A 19,802-nucleotide genomic window follows, 5' to 3' on the forward strand; every position below is an offset into this window, starting at 1 on the left:
CCAGTCCCTATAAATCTGTTCCCAAAAAGAAATGTCACCAGATGGCCCTGCAAATGTCACCTGGCCGTCAGCATGGCTTCACCCAAAACAGGGAGGCATTAGAGAATCTAATCCATAGTTCATTTCCTTCATTCCAGTTAGTTTTGGACCCTTTACTGGGCATTTAATGCTTTCTTAACATACTGGGCTGGACAGTAATGTCCTTAATTGAACTGTTGTTGAAGAATCTTGCTTTTACATTTAATGGGAAAGGGTCCAGTGACTCACAGATCCGAATATCTTGTAAGAACTCCTCTCTTGTTAGCATTTAATGCCAGATTTTACTGCCCTCTGCTTCATGAGCTGCGCACTCCCTCGGCATTCTCAATACCTCGAGCTATTTTTAGCGTTTAATCCCTTCCAGATAGAAGAGCCATCAGACCTCCTCTTTTTTTTTTTCATGCAGCAGAGAATCCTTCTACATTTTCAGATTGTGGATGGGTGGTTCTTAGGAATTGAGCTGGTCCTTTTGAAAAATGGCCTTTTCTTTTGCTGTTTCGTAGATTTCACACCCAGGTGTGGGCATCAGGTCTGGTCCTGGCTCTGGTCTGTGTATTTCTCAATAGTAGTAGTTATAGAAAAGTAGCAGAGGTTGGTTTGGCTGATCCTGGAGAAGGAAAGGGAAGCTGAACTCCACAAGCTGAGGAGATTACATGACCACGGCAGTGGTGGGATGGGGAGGGGTAGTGCTGGGCGCTAAGGCAGGGGGACCACACACCCTGACGTGGTTTGAGCTCCCCACAGCTTTGGGGGAGTGTCCTCCAAAGAAGTCACAAAATTCAGAAGTGAGTTTGGAATAGGAAATTTCAAGTGGGTCAGTGCCTGCTGTCACCGCCACCGATTCTCTTCACAGGGGGGTTAAAAACTTCTAGCAGGTTTGCTAGGGGCTGGGAAAGGGGGAAATGGGGAGTTACTGGTAAATGGATAGTGGCTGGGATGACGCAGAAGTTCTGGGAATGGATAGTGGTGATGGTTACACAACATTGTGAATGTATAATGCTATTGAATTGTACACTTACAAATGGTTAAAATGGCAAATTTTATGTAACGTATATTTTACCACAATTTGAAAAATGTTCAGAAAAACAAAAACCCTCTACCGGGATGTGAAAAAGACTGGGCACCAGTAGAGGAGAACCCAGGCCCTGAGAACCCAGAGCTGTCTCCTGCTGGGCATGGGGACAGTATCGCTGAGGATGGCTCCTCTTTGTTTCAGAAGAGGCCCAGGAAGTGAGGGCTGGGCTTCCCTCAGCTCCCAGAGACCTGAGCCATCACCCCACCAACACCTGTCCTAACACAGTGGGCCCATTTTATATCACTGTCTTCCCCTATTTCTCACTTCCCTCACTATCCCTATGCAAGGTTCTCTCCTGGGTACTGAGTGCACCCATTGGTTTTGCAATACAAAACCAGACAAGAATCTTAATTAAAAAAGAATTTTTTCTTTCTTGTAAATCATCAGTGTAGTCAAGGAACAGCTGCACTGTGGTTTGAACCCTTCAGACTCTGAGTGCCTACCTGAGGCTGGAGTCCCAACCAGTTTCCATGGGAGGAAGAAGGGGGCTCAAGAGTAATGCACACTTCCTAGGTGCCAGACCCTGGGTTCAGTGCTTTTATATGATTCCCAATTAATTTTCACAAAAGTGAAATAGCTGTTATGCCCATTTTACAGAAGAGGAAGTTGAGGTAGAAGGGGATTCATTCACTGCCTAAGATCACACAATAAGGAGTGAAACAAAGTTTGAATGTAAGCCTATTTAAAGCCCATGTTCTGAAACCTATGCTTTTTTCATTCTGCCACACTTGAGAATATCTGTCCTAGTACAAAAATATGCTTTGAACAATGCCTTCATCAACTCTGGAATAAAAGTGAGTTTGTATCATGATTTGTGTCCAGCACACTTAACGAGAGCCGCTAGTATTTCTGGTGTTTTCATCACAGGTCCCCTCCGCCCTGTGAGTCTCTCATGCCACTGGGACCCGCCCACCACGCCCTGTCCCTCCAGTGTAGTTTTCCGTGACTACACGATGCATCAGAACCTGAATAAGGGACAGGCTGGCCAGAGAGTTGTCCAGAGAACTAATCAATAAAGGACGCCAGAACACTGAGGGGGAGGAAACTATTAATAAACGGTTGTCTCCAAGAGAACATCACATATAGTTGGAAATAATACTTTAGTAAGCCCCTGAGGGAGAGCGGTGACTTTCCCGCGTAACTCAGGTTGCAGTGACCGCTCCCTGACCTGTGCCCTGAAGATGCAGGTCCAGCTAAGTGTAGGCTTCAGGGTTGACCACTCGGATGACAGAGGGAAGATCAGCACTGCCTCCAACAACCTTCTTTCTCTCCCCATCAGAACAGTCAGCTTCTCTTCCGACAGACACCGGCCAGGTATTTAAGGAATACCAGGTTGGAGGGCAGCCAGAGTCAGCTCCCGGCTGAGCTGCCCACCTGCAGGGTCTGTCCTGTAGGCCACAAGCCCGCCTCCCAGTCTCAGCCCACTCCCGCCTCCTAGACACATACCGCTGGATGCAGCCTGTGGCCCCGGCTGACTTCCCTTCATCTTCCTTATTCTCAAGGCTTATTGCCAAGGCCTCCCTCTGTCCTGTTCGTTCCAGTCCTCTCTCCTCTCAGCACCCACTCCCCAGCTCCTCGTTTCATGACTGGCTCTGCTGTTGCCGCCACTACCAACTTTCAGCCTGAGAGCACGGTTTTTCCAGGAGATAAGCGAGTGGGGCAACAGGGAGAAAATCAGTACTGCGTGCACTTTGACACTGCCCAAAAACAAGCAGATGAACGTGCAGCTTTTACAACCCTTTCTAGACAGCATATAAAATAACTGCTTTCATACATTTTTAAAAATATTGTTTTCCATCATGGTTTATCCCAGGACATTGAATACGGTTCCCTGTGCTGTACAGTAGGACCTTGTTGTTTATCCATTCTATGTATAATAGTTTACATCTACTAATCCTAAACTCCCACTCCATCCCTCCCCCACCCCCTTCTCCTTGGCAGCCACAAGTCTGTTCTCTGTGTCTGTGAGTCTGTTTCTGTTTTGTAGGTAGGTTCATTTGTGTCATATTTTAGATTCCAGAGATAGGTGATATCATATGGTATTTGTCTTTCTCTTTCTGACTTCACTTAGTATGATAATCTCTAGGTCCATCCATGTTGTTGCAAATGATATTATTTCACTCTTTTTTATGGCTGAGTAATATTCCATTGTATATATGTACCACATCTTCTTTATCCAATCATCTGTCAGTGGACATTCAGGTTGTTTCCTTGTCTTAGCTATTGTGAATAGTGCTGCTATGAACATAGGGGTGCATGTATCATTTTTTTTTTCTCATACAAATTTTAATGAACTCTTTATGTGGCGTAGCTATCCTATGTGTATTGCAGTTGGTGCAAACTACCTGTCATCAAGCATCTTCTCATTTTGTTGCATTTTTTATTTTATTTATTTATTTTTTAAACATCTTTATTGGAGTATAATTGCTTTACAATGGTGTGTTAGTTTCTGCTTTATAACAAAGTGAATCAGATATACATATACATATGTTCCCATACTCTTCCCTCTTATGTCTCCCTCCCTCTCACCCTCCCTATCCCACCCCTCTAGGTGGTCACAAAGCACCGAGCTGATCTCCCTGTGCTGTGCGGCTGCTTCCCACTAGCTATCTATTTTACGTTTGGTAGTGTATATATCATTTTGAATTATAGTTTTGTCTGGAAATATGCACAGGAGTGGGATTGCTGGATCATATAGCAACTCTACTTTTAGTAAAATAACTGTTTTTAGCAGATACCCAACCCTGACCCCATTGCTAACCTTCATCCTGTTTGTGAGTGATGGTCACTTATGGAATGAGATCAGGGATAGGTAAGTGTCAGCTTGGTAATAAAACCAGTGATTTTTATGATATGATGTTCTTGTCTTACAAACATCCAGATCAAAGGGGCCACCTTAAAAAGTGCTGCTTCCATATGAACAGCCACGGTTCAAAAAATAATTTTTAATGATTTTTTTTTGCACTTTGAAAGTGGTATGTATTGCCTATTTCTTATCAGTTGACTCTCATGAACTTTGGTGGGGAAAGGAACTAATAGCTCAGTAATTCCTAAGATCTTTAGTACAAGTGAAGTATTAACCGTGTGTCATTTGGGGCAGTGGTTACATTTTTAAGAGTCTGCCATCTGCGCTAATTGGCCAGGGATGTGGCTAGCCAGGGTCAAGCTCCCGCAGTCAGTGCATGAGGGCCCTGAGGCTTTGAGCAGCCTGTGTGATGGCAGCCGCCAAATGCACAATGCAGTGGTGATGCTGGCCTACTTTTGGGAGCAGTTCCTGCGGTACGGGCCCCCCATGTGGGAGCTGTGGGTGGACTGCAGCTCCAGACTGCCTGTTCCCCGCCCGGAGCCTTAGCCTGTCATGGTTGATTCTATGGGGCAAGAAAGCATTTCCTTTCGTAAACAGCACACCAGTGTCTTCAATAAGATGATATAATGGGATTAATGATGCACTTTCCAGAATCCTCATTGATTCTGAAGATGGAAGTAGAAACTTGAGATGAGGCTAAGCTATGTTTTGTCAACATTTGGCCGCTCTATTAGCAAAATATCCTCAGACAAACAGTGGGCTTACTTGAAAGAGAATGCTGGTATTTGAATACTTGGGGCTGGGAAGATTCTGTCTATGTTATAAACATCACCAGGAGTGTACCTGTCAGGCCTGAGAGTAAAGAGAAAGGAATTAAAAAATAATGAGCGACCAAACATGCTATGCCAGAGCCTGCTGGATGGATGAGCTGGTGGCGACTGGCTTGTGAATGTGTTTTCCAGGAAATAAAACTTGAGGTGTAAAAATAAAATATTAGAACTTCTATTTCTATCTCTGTTATTCTCTTTTTTTTTTTTACATATGTTTATTATATATAATTAGAATTTTCTACTTCTATATAAGTAATAAGTAAGTAAATATACATATTTTGGGGCTATATGCCCCAATCTTTTTTATACTACATGTGCCGATTATAAATATGTTTCCCTCTCAGCTCCAAATGTAGTCTTCATTGCCTGCTCTGGAAAACGAAGAGTTGGGACCTTTAGTTTTCCTTTCCATCTGGCATGTTAAGCTCTGTCAGTAGAGGGCGCTGGAGAGACAGTGCAAGAGGAAGGGCTTTTTCTTCCTCCATCTGGTGTCCTGTCCTCAGGCTCCTGCAGAGAGCCAGCTTTCCGGCACCCAGTTCCTGCAGCACCTGCAGCTTCCCTAGAGCCCCACTCCTGCAGTATGGGCAGCTGCTCCACAGCACAGGTGCCCTCTGCAGCACGTGGCCTCTGCAGTGCACAGCCGTAAGCGGCACTCAGTGGCTAGCAGCTTCCCCCGGCACCCCTCAGGGGACTTTGTGGCAGAGTGCCTCTGGTGAGACACCTCCTGAACAGCTCTTCTGGCACCTAGGTGGCAGATTTCTGGCAAGTTCCAGGGGGTAGATTTCCAGTAAGTTCTGCTAGTGCAGTACCATGCAACTTTTCTGTCATTCAGTGAGTGACGGCTGTGTCCTCTCCAACAGGGTCTGGAACTCCACCTCAAAAGCAGGGAGGATCTTGTCCTTGGGTGCTCTGTCTCAGCCCAAGGGGAAATGGCTGCGTTTCATATCCGCTATTCCTGTATTCCTTAGAGTTCTGTTTACTTCTTGCTAGCCAATATACCTCATTACTCAGTCCTCTGTTACAATGAATGATTCTTCATATTAAATTTGCCCTGTCTGAATTACTTGATGGTTTCTCTTTTTTGTTTGGACCCAAACAGATACAGTGTACTTCTATTAGTAAAAAGAAAAAAGGTGAGTGTGCATTACCAACATAATTTACATTTTCTTATTTATCAATTATATTTATGTACTGTTTTACTAATTTTAATGAATATGTTAAAACATACATGAAAAGTTTAATTAGACAAAGATGAAATGTTGTATACTTGAAATATTATATTTTAGCTATCTTGTTATAATGGCTTTATACTGTCATTAGCAAATATTTCAAATAACAATATAGACCAAATATGGTTAATCACTAATAATAGTAAATATCTAAATTTCAAATATTTTTGATTGGGATTGAGTGAGGCTGCCTGTGTCCATCTTTATATTGAATATGAATTGATTTTCTTTTTAAAATAACAAAGGTAAAGAGAAGTTATTTTATTTCCTTACTCTCCTTGAGGGTAGGATACCCTATTGCACATCTCTGGGGTATATGAACCCTCTTTAGATACCGTTGATCTAAGGGGTACTGGTTTTTCCCTCAGCTTTCTGGGAGGCCAGGTGGGCTCCTCTTACCTCCAGCCTTACCTCTTCACCTAGCTGGTGCACTGCAGATAGGGCTTTCTAGGTTTGCCACAATATAAAATATTAGGGAAATGCTGTGTTAGAATTACCTTTTACTCTTCCTCTCCTGTCTCTTCTGTCTATCTTCCTGGCCTCAACTCAGATCCCACCTTTCCCTTAACTTCTTCCCTGCCTTCCTTCCCTTCGCCGGAAGGAACAGAAGCATCCACCTGACATAGATTACCCCAGTTTCTTCCATATGCTTCTGCAGTTTTTGTCTGATCCATCTATTAGGCAATTGAACAGATACTCAGCTACTGCTTTGGGACGCCTCTTATATGCCATTACTGGGTTAAAGAATGGGAAGGAGGCAGTGTGATTGGTGGAATTGACCTTAGAGGATCATCTGATCAAATGATAAATAGAGTAAAGGAGCCTTATCAAGTTTAAATGGAACTTATCCAGGATCACTTGGACCTTGAACTACAGTTTCAGAATTCTCATAACTAGTTCACAATTGTGTTGTTTGCGTTTCTCATGCTGTGTCTTCTCTCCCCAATTATCCCAAGAATTCCTTGGGAGCCCATTCCTTTCCTTATTGACCTGTGTCTGCCATGGTGAGCCTGGCCCAGGGCCCTGTACAAATAGGAGCTCACGAAACGTTCCTTATTTGAACCTGTTTGGTCACACGCAAGCCTCTTCCTTGGATTTCATTTGGGAATCAAACCTCAGTCATTCCAATGGGTGATAGTTTCTCTTATGCTCATTAACTGTCTCAGGTCTAGGTTGAGGTACCTGATGATGTGCTTGAGGCTGTCTAGGAACTGAGATTTGTCACCGAGGTTCAAGTCAACAAGTGGTAATGAGCCTGTCAACAGATGGAGGAAGCAATTCCTAGAGGCTAATTGTCTGGGTTCCACTTGCAGTTCTAGCACAGAGAGAAAAACTGAAATGTTTAATGAGTCTGCCGTCTGCATCTTCAACCTTGAGTCATCTTTCCAGTTCTTGAAATTTAATTTTAATACTTTCTTTGAAATTCTGACATTCAGCGTCCAGATCTTCCCTTGCGAGAAATGGCTACTTTTGTATTTCAGTGTTGTAAATACGAGCAGTTAGCATCAAGGCCGTGCCTAAGCAACCCCGGCCTGGTTTGGCCTAAGCAACTCCAGCCTGGCTTGGGGGCTTTGCCTCTTCTGCTCTTTCTCTCCTCTCACTCCCAGCCTGACGTTGACTCCTTGTAATGCAACCCCCCAGGGAGGGAAGAAGAAGTAAAGGCTGCCCTGTTGCACATTATCCCTCTATACTCCACTAATGCTTCTTTCCCCTTGTGATTCAATCACTTAAACCTCTGTCTTGAGAGCATTTGAGATAGTGAGGAAAACCACTTTTGGAACCTTATAAAATGAGTCCTTTGCAGACAACTGTCACCTTTTACAGCAGATCCAATTAAAAGTAATTGCGATCATCAGTAATTGATGGTCCACATGCAGATTCTGTTATTTGGAGAATAATTATTTTTACTTCACTTTTTTTCTGATATATGTTAAAACATGCTCATTCATGCATTCTACAGTTCCATGTTAAGTAGTTACTACATGCCAGGCCCTGTGCTGCTGTGTCCTAGGGTCTCTGCCTTCCTGGTGTTTCAACTACGAAGGGAGGAGAATATTCAACAAATAATTACACCGACTGCTATTTAATTAAAACTGTGAGAACTGGTACAAGAAGAAATACCAGGTACCCCAATAACCTGTAGCAATAGAGCAAAACCTGGTCTGTGGGGTCAGGGAAAATTTTCTCAAAGAAGTAGTGTTTATGCTGAGGCTGAAGTGTGGCTAGAAGGTAATAGAAGTTCTGGAAAGAGCATTTCACTATGGAAAAACAAGCCATGTGAAATTTTTGAGATTTTCCCCACTAAACAACAGTGGAAACCCACTGAAGGATTTTTAGGAAGAGAGTGACATGAAATTATTTGCATTTAAAAATAACCCTCAGGCTACTATGCAGAGGAGATTGTAAGGTATCTAGGGAAATTGTCAAGGGCTATTGTATTGTCTGTATTGTCTTACATTTAGAGATTAAGAAAAGGGAGCCAATTTCTGGTTGTTTGGAAATACAGGATACAGATACCAGCATAAGACAAAAATAATATTAAGTTTACACTGGTCTTCAACACTTGATAATAAAATATGTTTTAAATTATTGGCATTACTAAACTTTGTCTCCCTAAACAAGGTAATGCACATGAACAATCATAACTGGACTCCAGCTTCTCTGAGAGGGTCCTAAAGAGAGTAAGGCAAATGAAAAATAAACCCCTGATATAATAATTTTCAAATATGTGGTTAACCAGAGACCCCAAATCTACTCCTCTTACTTTTCCTAATAGGCACCTTGGTAGGAACCTCGCACAATCAGGGCATAATCCAGGAAGAGCCATCGTTTGCCTTTCACCAGCCATATCCACCTAAGAAAAATTTGCACTATTTTAAAGCTATTCTGCCCTGGTAGCAGAGATTGAGTGAATGGTCAGAAAACTAGGGTGAGGAGAGATGAATGGCTAGGGCCATCAATTCCTTCCACTTTCTTTTCATCTGTCTTTTATTCTCAATGTTTTAACACATAGAAAAATGCAGAAAATATAATAACAGGTACTCATGTAACATTTTGTCATATTTGATTCTAAATGTTTTTATAGATATAAAACAGTACAGACAGAGTCAAAGCCCTCCCAACCCCCTGGAATAACCACTGAGGTTGGTGTATATCCTTCCCATGCAAATTTTTATTTTAGTACCTATGATTGTATCCATAAGCAAAATATAATATTGCTTCATGTATGCTGAAATTTTTCATGAGTAGCATCACAATTTACATGTCCTTTTGTAACTTGCTTTTTTTCTTTTAATATTATTTTCTCAAGGTTTATCCACACTGATCCTTGTACATATAGATAATTTACTTGTTATTTAGAATTCCGTTCTGTAAATAAATTAGTTTGCTTAACCATTCCTCATGACTGATGGATAGTTAGGTCAATTCTACTTTCTTCTAAAAAAAAAAAACCCAAAAAACAATCTGGGATGAACATCCTTCTACATGTCTCTTTAGGGCATTGCTAGGAATAAAATTACTAAGGCTTGGAGTACACACATAATTCAATTTTATTAGATATCTTAAAATTGCTTTCCCAAGTATTTATGCCAGTTTATACTCCCAAAGAAATATATGGGCCTAAGTATACATAGCTATTTCTCAAAACTTGGTTAACTGGTTGATTTTGACAATCTGACAGGCATTAAATTGTATCTCATTAATTTCTATATATGCCATTAGGATTTCTTATGGTTTGCCTGATCATATACTTTGGTCATTTTTCTCTTAGGTTTACTTTTTTGTTCATTAATTGTTGGGATTTCTTTACTTTCTGATTATAAGTCATTTTTCAATTATACAGGTTATCTCCCTCAGTCTAAAGCTTAACTTTTAACTTTGTATGTTATATCTTTTGTCATCCAGAAGCTTTTAATTTTAATATGTTCAAAATTTTCTCTTCATTCCTAATGGTCTGCAGTTTTAGACTCTGCTTTAAGAAGTCTTTTCTTACCCCGTCATCATAAAAGAACCTCCTACATTATCTTCTAAAACTTTTTAAGCTTTGCATTTTACAATTAACTCTTTGGTCTATCAGGATTTTGTTTTTATGTGTACAGTGTGTGAGTTAGGGACCTAAGCCTGCCTTTTTCCATAAGGATGTCTATATCCATTACCTATTGCCATGGTAATATTGAATAACAAATAACCACAAAACCTCAGTGACATATTTATTTTGCTTGCAAGCTAAGCTGTTCTGCTGATCTGAGTTGGGCCTAACGGGCCTCACTCGTGGGTCTGTTGTCTGCTGACCTTGGCTGGGCACTTCACATGTCTGAGACTTCTGTTGGGACAACTGTACTTAGCTATGCTCCACGCAGTTCTCCGGACTTGTTCTCATGGTAAAGGCTCAGGCGTAGGAGAGAAAGTGGAAGCCTGGGGCATTTTGAAGCCTAGGTTTGGAACTGACACACAGTCACTTCAGCATCATTTTATTGGCCGAATCAATTTGTAAGGCTGCTCAGATTCAAGGTTTGGGGAAAGAGACCACCTCTTTATGGGAGGAGCTACAACCTCATGTTGCAAAGGGCATATACAGGGGAGGGTGGAGAATTGGAGCCATTTTTGCAATCAATCTACCAGAATTGTCCCAACACCATTTACAAATAGTCGATTCTTTCTCCATGAATTTGTAAGTCTACTTTTGACATATGACAAATTCTCATATATACATTGGTCTTTCTCTGGGCACTCTTTTCTGTTCCATAGTTTATATTTCATCAGTTTCCATATTATTTTAGTAATTGTTGAATCCAATAGTATGAGTCTCCTCCCATTCAACTCTGTTCTCAACTTTCCTCTTCTCTTTCTTACATGGATTGGCTATTTTTAGCCCTTCACTATTCCTTAAGAATTTTAGGCCTACCTTTCCAGTTTCATGAAAAACAATGTAGACATTTTTATTTAAATTTCATTGAATTTACATATTAATTTGACTAAAATTAACATATTTATATTAATTTTTTTCTACCCATAGACAATTTATTTCTCCATTGAGCTAGATGTTCATTAATTCATTGAAAAAGTATATATTGAGCCATAGTCTGTGCCAGGCACTATTCTAGAGAGTGTTATACAGCAGAGAATAAAAGCAGAAAAAGTAATGGCTTTGAGGACTTTATATTCTAGTAGAGGAAAACAGACAATAAAAAAATGCAAATGTTAGGAGGTGCTAAGTACTATGAAGAAGAAAAAAATGGTGTGCAAAGAGATTAAAAAATGGTAATTAGTTTAGTACTATAGTTTTATATAGGTGCTCTTTTTTTCTGTCATTCAATAATAATGTTCTCCTTAAATTTTTAAATAACCTTTTTACATTTATGTCAGTAAAATATAGTTTTTGATGACATTGTGACAGTTCTCTTCTTTTAAAATTATAAGCTTTTTGGCTGGTGAATAAAAATGCTGTTGATTTTTGAATACCGATCTTATACCCAGTATAAGTTTTGTATTTGGTTATAGTTAAATTAGTTTTCAGATTCTCTTTAAGATTGTCGTTTTTGACAATATACAATTTTGATTCTCTTTACTCTTCCTGCCCATTGCCATTTTTCTTATCAAGAACATTATTAGGCCCTTCCAGTACAATATTGTTTAAAAACAATGAGAGCAGGGAGGTTGTCTTCTTCTTAAAGGGAAGGCTTCTAACATGTCACCGTTAAGTATGACGTACTCAGTGAGTGTTTGGTAAACACCCTTTATGAGATAAAAGATTCATAGTTTGCTAAACAAGATGAATTTTCATGAAAGAGTGTTAAATTTTAGTTAAGTTTTTTTTCTGAGACTATTATGATGATAATACAGTTTTCCATTTCCATCATGCTATGTGGTGGGTTATAATTTACATTGTCTAATGTTAAATCATCTTTGAATACTGATGATAAACCCTACTTTGTTATGATATATTATTTTTTCATATGTTGCTTTATTTTGCTTTCTTGTAATTTCTTTAGTATTTTTGCAGCTGTGTTCCTAAAGCCAGTTGGCTTTTCCTCTCTTGTACTCTCTATATCTAGTTATCATATTAAGGTTATACTAGCTTCATAATACAAATTGGAGAAAGTTCCTTTGAAAAAGGAAAAAGGAAAAATTTTTCTCTAGAAAAATTTGTATAAAATAGAGAATATTGGTTCTTTGAAGATTTGGTAGAATTTACCTGTCAAATTATCTGTTTTAGAGGGCTCTTGAGGTGGGTTTTAAATAATTGATTTGGACTTCCCTGGTGGCGCAGTGGTTAAGAATCCGCCTGCCAGTGCAGGGGACACGGGTTCGAGCCCTGGTCCGGGAAGATCCCACATACTGCGGAGCAGCTAAGCCCATGCGCCACAACTACTGAGCCCGAGTGCCACAACTCCTGAAGCCCACGCTCCTAGAGCCCGTGCTCTGCAACAAGAGAAGCCACCCAATGAGAAGCCCGCAAACCACAGCGAAGAGTAGCCCCCGTTCGCCACAACTAGAGAAAAGCCCGCACACAGCAACAAAGACCCAAGACAGCCAAAAATAAAAATTAATTAATTAATTAAAAAAAATTATTTGTTAAATAATTGATCTGATTGACATAATGGTTATAATTTTCAAGGTATGCATTCTTGATTTGAACATTGGTAATTATATTTTTCTAGATAATTTTCTATTTCATTAAGTTTTCAAATTTCTTGGTCATTGGTATTCTCTAACATTTCTAGAAGTTTTTAATATAGGAATAGTTATGACTTCTTTGTCATTTATAACATTGTTTATTTGTTCTTTATCTCCTTTTTCTTGATCAGCTTTGTCAAGGATTTAATTAATTTGTCAGAGCCTTTCAAAGAATCAGCTTCTGTATTGTTAATTCTTTTGTCTTTATTTCTGATGTTTCCCCCTTTTCCTCTTCTTCTTTTTTTTTGTTTTGTGTTTCTTTTTTGGTGTGATTAGCCTGTTACGTTTTTTCTAACTTTTTGATGTAGTTTTTTGTTGCATCCTATGAGAGTCATTCAGTTCTAAGTAGCTTCTAGTTCCCATTATTATCCCTGTTTTGACTGGTGAATTATTTAGAAGTATGCTTTTTAATTTCCAAATTTGTGAGCTTGTTTGGCTTTTTATCATTGATTTATAATCTTATTGCATTTTGCTCAGAGAACATGATCTGAAGAATATCATTGTTTTGGATTTACTGAGACTTCCTTTGCAACCTTAAATGTGGCCAGCTTTTATAACTGTTCCATGGTTCCTTAGTAAGAACGTGTTTTCAACTTCTGGTTTCTGGTTATTCATGTGAGGAGCTTGGAACCTGCCACTCCATCCTAACAACAAGTAAAAAGCTGAACAGACTGAAAAATCACCAACTCTTTTAGAATCTGAAAGAGATGTGAGGACACAGGGCAAACCCCCAAGAGTGGAGAGACCTACAGGTGAATACAGAGAATAACAGCTCCCTGGAGTAGAGACTCATGAGTGAAAACCATCACTAGAACCAGTGCCAGGGTAGGAAAACCTGATGAATTGGTGGAGGCTCAGTGTAGACAGCTCTGAGCATTAAAAACTCTAGGGAAACCCAATCATAGTGGAGCCCCACAATTTTGTGAGATTTACCTAAGGAGTTCAGTCAGGTTTACACAGTAAATATCAGAGAAAAGTCCTTTCCTCCTTCTGGCAGGCAGAGAGGAAAAAGAACCATTTTGAAATGCACCAGGGACTTCCCTGGTGGCACAGTGCTTAAGAATCCACCTGCCAATGCAGGGGACACAGGTTCGGGCCCTGGTCCGGGAAGATCCCACATGCTGCAGAGCAACTAAGCCTGTGCGCCACAACTACTGAGCCCACGAGCCAGAGCTATTGAAGCCCACATGCCTAGAACCCATGCTCCACAGCAATAGAAGCCACCGCAGTGAGAAGCCCGCGCACTGCAACAAAGAGTAGCCCCTGCTCGCCGCAACTAGAGAAAGCCCACGTGCAACAACGAAGACCCAATGCAGCCAAAAATAAATAAATTAAAACAACAACAACAAAAATGCACCAGAGTACTGTATTCTTCTTAACAAGGACTGCCGATGGGAGAAACTATTTAACCAGAGCCTAACCTGCTGGGGTATTATCAGAGCCTAACTATTGCAACTCCAAGTAGTTTTGGCTATCTTCTCCCACCTAAAGAGGGGAGAAAAAACTTAAAAACACTTGTGAAGTTCACAGTCCAGAGGCACAAGCTCCCTACAAGGCTGAGACACTTCCCCTCCCCCCACAGCTCAGCACCACATTACTAAAAGTCTATTTATAGCAGTTCCTTTTACCCAGTACATCATGTCCAGCTATCAAGAAGAATAATTAGGCATACCAAAGGCAAAAAAAAAACACAATTTGAGGAGACAGAACAAGCCTCAGACCCAGACATGGCAGGGATGTTGGAATTATCAGATCAGAAATTTAAAACAACTGTGATTAATATGCTAAAGGCTCTACTGGATAAAATAGTATGCAAGAACAGATGGGCAGTATAAGCAGAAAGATGGAAATCCTAAGAAAGAACCAAAAAGAAATTCCAGAGATAAAAAACACTTAAAGGTGGGGCTAGCCCAAGCATATTGGAGCCATGGGAACGGATCACCTTAGATGATCTAGAGTGAAAAGAAAGCAATGCCTAGTACCAAACCATGGAAACATTTTACATTTAAAGGTCCGGTGGAGTAGAAGCTTTCCCGAAGGAAACTGAAAAGCTAGTAAAAAGTAGGAAGAAAAGCATGAAAATCTAACGTTGTGGAATCCAGGGGAAGCGAGTGATTTCACAAGGAGGGAGTGGTCATTTATGACAGGCACCTCTGAGAGGTCGAGATGAAGATGGAGAAATGTCCACTGTCTTTAGTAACATGGAGGGCACCTCCTGAGAGCAGTTTGGGTGGAGCCCTGGTGTGTAAGCCTGGAAGAAGCAGGTTGAGGAGTGAATGGGACATAAGGAATTGGAGCCACGTTGCCTAAACAACCCTTCAGGAAAATTTGGCCAGACAAGAAAGTAGTTGGGAAAAGACCATGTTTTCAAGGGAGATGTTTATGTAAAAGTTCAGAGAAAATGTTTAAACACTGATAAGTAGAATCCATTGGAGAGGATAATCCATTACGTTTCCTTTTTTTTTTAATTTATTTATTTATTTTTGGCTGCATTGGGTCTTTGTTGCTGTGGGCGGGCTTTCTCTAGTTGCAGCAAGCAAGGGCTACTCTTCGTTGCCGTGCGCAGGCTTCTCATTGTGGTGGCTTCTCTTGTTGCAGAGCACGGGCTCTAGGCACACGGGCTTCAGTAGTTGTGGCACGCAGGCTCAGTAGTTGTGGCTCGTGGGCTCTAGAGCGCATGCTCAGTAGTTGTGGCACACGGGCTTAGTTGCTCCGTGGCATGTGGGATCTTCCTGGACCAGGGCTCAAACCCGTGTCCCCTGCATTGGCAGGTGGATTATTAACCACTGCGCCACCAGGGAAGTCCCTCCATTACGTTTCAGAGAGGACTTAATGGGGTGGAGTATCCATCCCACTTGCTAGGATGAGAAGCACAGGGTGGGAGAAGGACAAAGATACAGGAGTCTTTGTAAGGACGTCCAGCTAGCAAGTTGTAGGAGCTCCTGTTTTCTCCATGAAGTAAGAAGCAAAGTTATTTGCTGATACTGAGGTGAAGATAAAGGTCAGAGGTTTGAGAAAGAATAGGTAGTCTGAATGCCTAGTATATAATAGCTACATTTTGTTGAATTTCTAGTGTCAGGGACATATATTATTTCTAATAGTCACAAAAACCTAGTAAATCCTGTTATCCTCAGTCTACAGAGTAGAAACAAATGTTACACAATTTGCCCACATTCATACAGCTAGTGAATGGCAGAGTTGGGACTGAACCACAGATCTGTTTGGGTTTACACTGACACTTTAATTTGAAATGCTAGGAGAGTGTGGTAAAGACAAAAATTATCTCCTCCAGTTTTTCACTGGCTTTCCTACAGTTCATCAGAGAGTTAAGATCCTCTGTGACCCAGTTGAAAACTCTAACCTGCGTGAGCAAGGTGAGTCGTCTTTAGTGGTTACGTTTATTTCTGTTAAATGTAAGGCATCACTAAGACTAAAATAGAATTTGGGGTCAGATTCCTTCATGGCTGTGGAGCTCTGCAGCGGTGACAGATGGATGAGGGAGCAAATGCTAGAGGGAGAAAGGAAAGAAAAAAGAATCTGTCCTAAACTGAACCTTCTGTCCAGTGAAGACTTCCTGGGGTGTCCGAGTGAGTACACCCTTCAGGCTCCCTCCTCTCAGGACTCTCGCACCCTTACCCTCCAATAACCTATCAGTTTCCAAGGAAATGGAAAGCTATGATAATGGAGTGTAAGTGCTTTTGTCTTTATAATTGTGAAGAGGAAAAAACCTAAAGAAATACCTTAGAAACCCTCAAGATGAGATGGGAGAATGGGAACAGATGACTTGCCAGGAAAACAGACACTCCAGCCTAAAAAGTGCCTCTTTTATTCTCCTCCTAATTTATTCAGAAAAGCACGTTTCATATATTTTTCTCAGCCAAGAATGAAAAAAATTTTTTTTACATTTCTCTTTTTCCATGTTTGCAAGCCTAAAAATATGTTCAAGACTTTCTAGTATGCTGTGTTCTGGTAATGTTTGCATGATGTTTAACTGTAGGTTGTATTTTATTTGCACTTCTGAGCAAAGTGGATCGGAACTCCTTAGGGTTGGGGGCTCTCGCTCACCTCTGCTCACCCCAAACTCTAGCACCCTGTACCACGCCTACCATCTTGTAGGTAACAACTTTTTTTAAAAAAGATGAATGAATGAGCTCATTGAACTTTCTTCACATAGTATTCTCGCCAGTATTCATTGCCTTCTGGTTCTGATGCTTTCTCTTTACTGACATTTTCAGGGGATCTCTTACCTGTTTTAATTTTTGCTTTTTGTAGTTGTTGTAGTTACTGTTTTAGTTAATGTAGATACCACAGATTTTTTCTGTTATCTTGATTTTATCATTCTCTAATCTAATAGGCAAATTATGGCATAATGATTTGTGTTTCTTATGATACTGGTGAAGATAAACATCTTTTTGTGCATGTATTGACCATTTGTTTTTCTTTTGTGACTTGTCTGTTTCTCTGTTTACTGGTTTTTATATGGGAGTTTACTTTTGGTTTTTCTTAGTAATGTTTAAGATCTGTTTGAGATTAAAAGTGTCAGCCTTTGTTTGCTTTTCGACCTCATTAAATGTTTGTGTCTTCACATACGTAATGTTTTTCCATTGGAGGTTCTGCCTTTGGAGTTATGCTTGGAAAGTCCCTCCCACCTCCACCCTCACTCCTGAGATTACAAAAATCTCCTATATTAACAACAGCAACGTCAGAGACTAACATTTACTGAGTACTTAACCATTTGCCAGACCCTGTTCCAAGAACTTTGTATATGCTATCTTAATCCACCGCAAAAACCCTGTGAGACATTTGATGTTGTAACTCATTTTACAAATGAAGAAACTGAGACACAAGTAGGTATTCAAAGTCATGTGGTGAGTAGCAGAGACTGGAATCCAATCCAGATAATCTGACCTCAGAGACCACAATCTAAACTGTAATCTCTACTTTAAAACTTGAATCCATTTGGAATGAATTTGGTGCACATATATGACAGTGATCTTAACTAATTTTCCCCAAATACTCAGTTATCTCAACCCCATCTGAATAAACCAGCACTCCCTAAACTACCAATATTGTCATGTAACAAATGCTCGTATTTTTAACTTTTATGTTGTCTGCACATTTGAGCCTTATACATTGACATCACTAAACCACCTTTTACAACCCAAATTTGACATTTGATGCATCAGCTGATAAAACTTGAAAACTATTTTTTTTTTTAGCTTTTAAAAAAATTTATTTATTTTATTTATTTATTTTTGGCTGCGTTGGGTCTTCGTTGCTGTGTGTGGACTTTCTCTAGTTGCGGCAAGCGGAGGCTACTCTTCGTTGCAGTTCGTGGGCTTCTCATTGCAGTGGCTTCTTTTGCTGTGGAGCATGGGCTCTAGGTGTGCAAGCTTCAGTAGCTGTGGCTCACAGGCTCTAGAGCTCAGGCTCAGTAGTTGTGGCGCACGGGCTTAGTTACTCGACGGCATGTGAGATCTTCCTGGACCAGGGCTCGAACCCATGTCACCTGCATTGGCAGGCGGGTTCTTAACCACTGCACCACCAGGGAAGCTCCTTGAAAAGTATTTTTAAGTGGCGTTGGTGAAACAGGTCAGTTTCAGTAGTATTTTCACCTTTGTTTGATTAGTGGTATTTATATAGTTGTTTAGAAATTGTATCTCATCTTGCCCTTATTTTGAAGCCAGACACAAGAGCACGTATTGTATGATTCTATTAATATGGAATGTCCAGAAAAGGCAAATCTACAGAGATTCAAAGTAGATGAGTGCTTCTTTAGGGCTGGAGGTGTGAATGGTGAGTGATTGTAAATAGGCATGAGGGTCTTTTCAGGGTGATGGAGATGCCCTAAAATTAGATTTGGTGATGGTTACAAAATCCTGCAAATATACTAAAATTCATTGAATTTCACACTTAAAACAGGTGAATTTTATGGGATGTGAATTATGTCTCAACAAGGCAATTTTTTTTAAAAAGCAAAAACCTGTACCCTGCTCAAACACACACACACACACACACACACACACACACACACACACACACAAGATGGGAAATTCAAAAGTGCTGATATTAATCAAAGTATAAGCCTCAAAAATGTAGTAAAGTTGGGATGAATATGGAAATAATTAGAACTTGAAAGCAGTTCACTGTTATCCTCAAACAGATGCTCTCTTACACTTAGCCTGTTGATTCTGGATCTACTGTGAATGAAAGATAATGCTGGGAACATACTGTTTAAAATTGTGCTACTAAAGTAATGTGTGATTGGGGTTTTAATAGAATCTTTAGTTCTTAGAAATTAGAAACACTTTATAATATCTAAGTGTGTTTTTCAGTTTCGTGCATTTGTATTCTGTATGTTTTTATGAGATAATTATGTACCAAAGTAGGGAAGTGCCTGTTTTTGTAGTTTTTTTTTCATTCATCTTCTTCACTTTTCTGGTAGCAGTATTCTGATATTATAACTACAGCCTCTTAATAATACATTTTACGGGCTTTCCTGGTGGCGCAGTGGTTAAGAACCTGCTTGCCAATGTTCAAGCCCCGGTCTGGGAAGATCCCACACGCCGCAGAGCAGCTAAGCCCGTACACCACAACTACTGAGGCTGCGCTCTAGAGCCTGCGACCCACAACTACTGAGCCCACGTGACACAACTACTGAAGCCTGCGCACCTAGAGCCCGTTCTCCGCAACAAGAGAAGCCACCTCAACAAGAAGTCCACGCACTGCAACCAAGAGTAGCCCCTGCTCGCCGCAACTAGAGAAAGCCTGCGCACAGCAACAAAGACCCAACGCAGCCAAAAATAAATAAATAAAAATAATAATACATTTTACTCTCTAGTAAGATAAATCTCCCATCTCATTCTTATAAGTCATAAAAAGATCGGGGTTTTTGTTCATTTTTTTTCAAATTAATTTATTTTTGGCTGCATCGGGTCTTCCTTGCTGCACGTGGGCTTTCTCTAGTTGCGGCGAGTGGCGGCTACTCTTCGTTGTGGTGCGCGGGCTTCTTATTGCGGTGGCTTCTCTTTGTTGCAGAGCACGGGCTCTAGGCACACGGGCTTCAGTAGTTGTGGCACATGGGCTCAGTAGTTGTGGCTTGTGGCTCTAGAGCGCAGGCTCAGTAGTTGTGGCGCACAGGCTTA

General features: G+C 40.6%; 1 protein-coding gene across 4 annotated transcripts in view; it reads left to right on the plus strand.

Annotated features, from left to right (window-relative positions):
- The window catches only part of LOC309667659 (synaptotagmin-9), a 232,073-nt gene that overhangs the window by 90,596 nt on the left and 121,675 nt on the right, over positions 1-19,802 (plus strand). The window contains exon 1 of one of the 4 annotated variants that reach the window (XM_082476324.1): positions 15,228-16,345. The exons of the other annotated variants lie outside the window; for them this stretch is intronic. The gene's annotated coding sequence lies outside the window, so the exon portion shown is untranslated. Of the gene's footprint in view, positions 1-15,227; positions 16,346-19,802 lie in introns of those variants that run through there. 4 annotated transcript variants of the gene reach the window in all.

Source organism: Balaenoptera physalus (genome assembly GCF_965194825.1).
Source record: "Balaenoptera physalus genome assembly, chromosome: 10".
Lineage (NCBI taxonomy): Eukaryota > Metazoa > Chordata > Mammalia > Artiodactyla > Balaenopteridae > Balaenoptera > Balaenoptera physalus.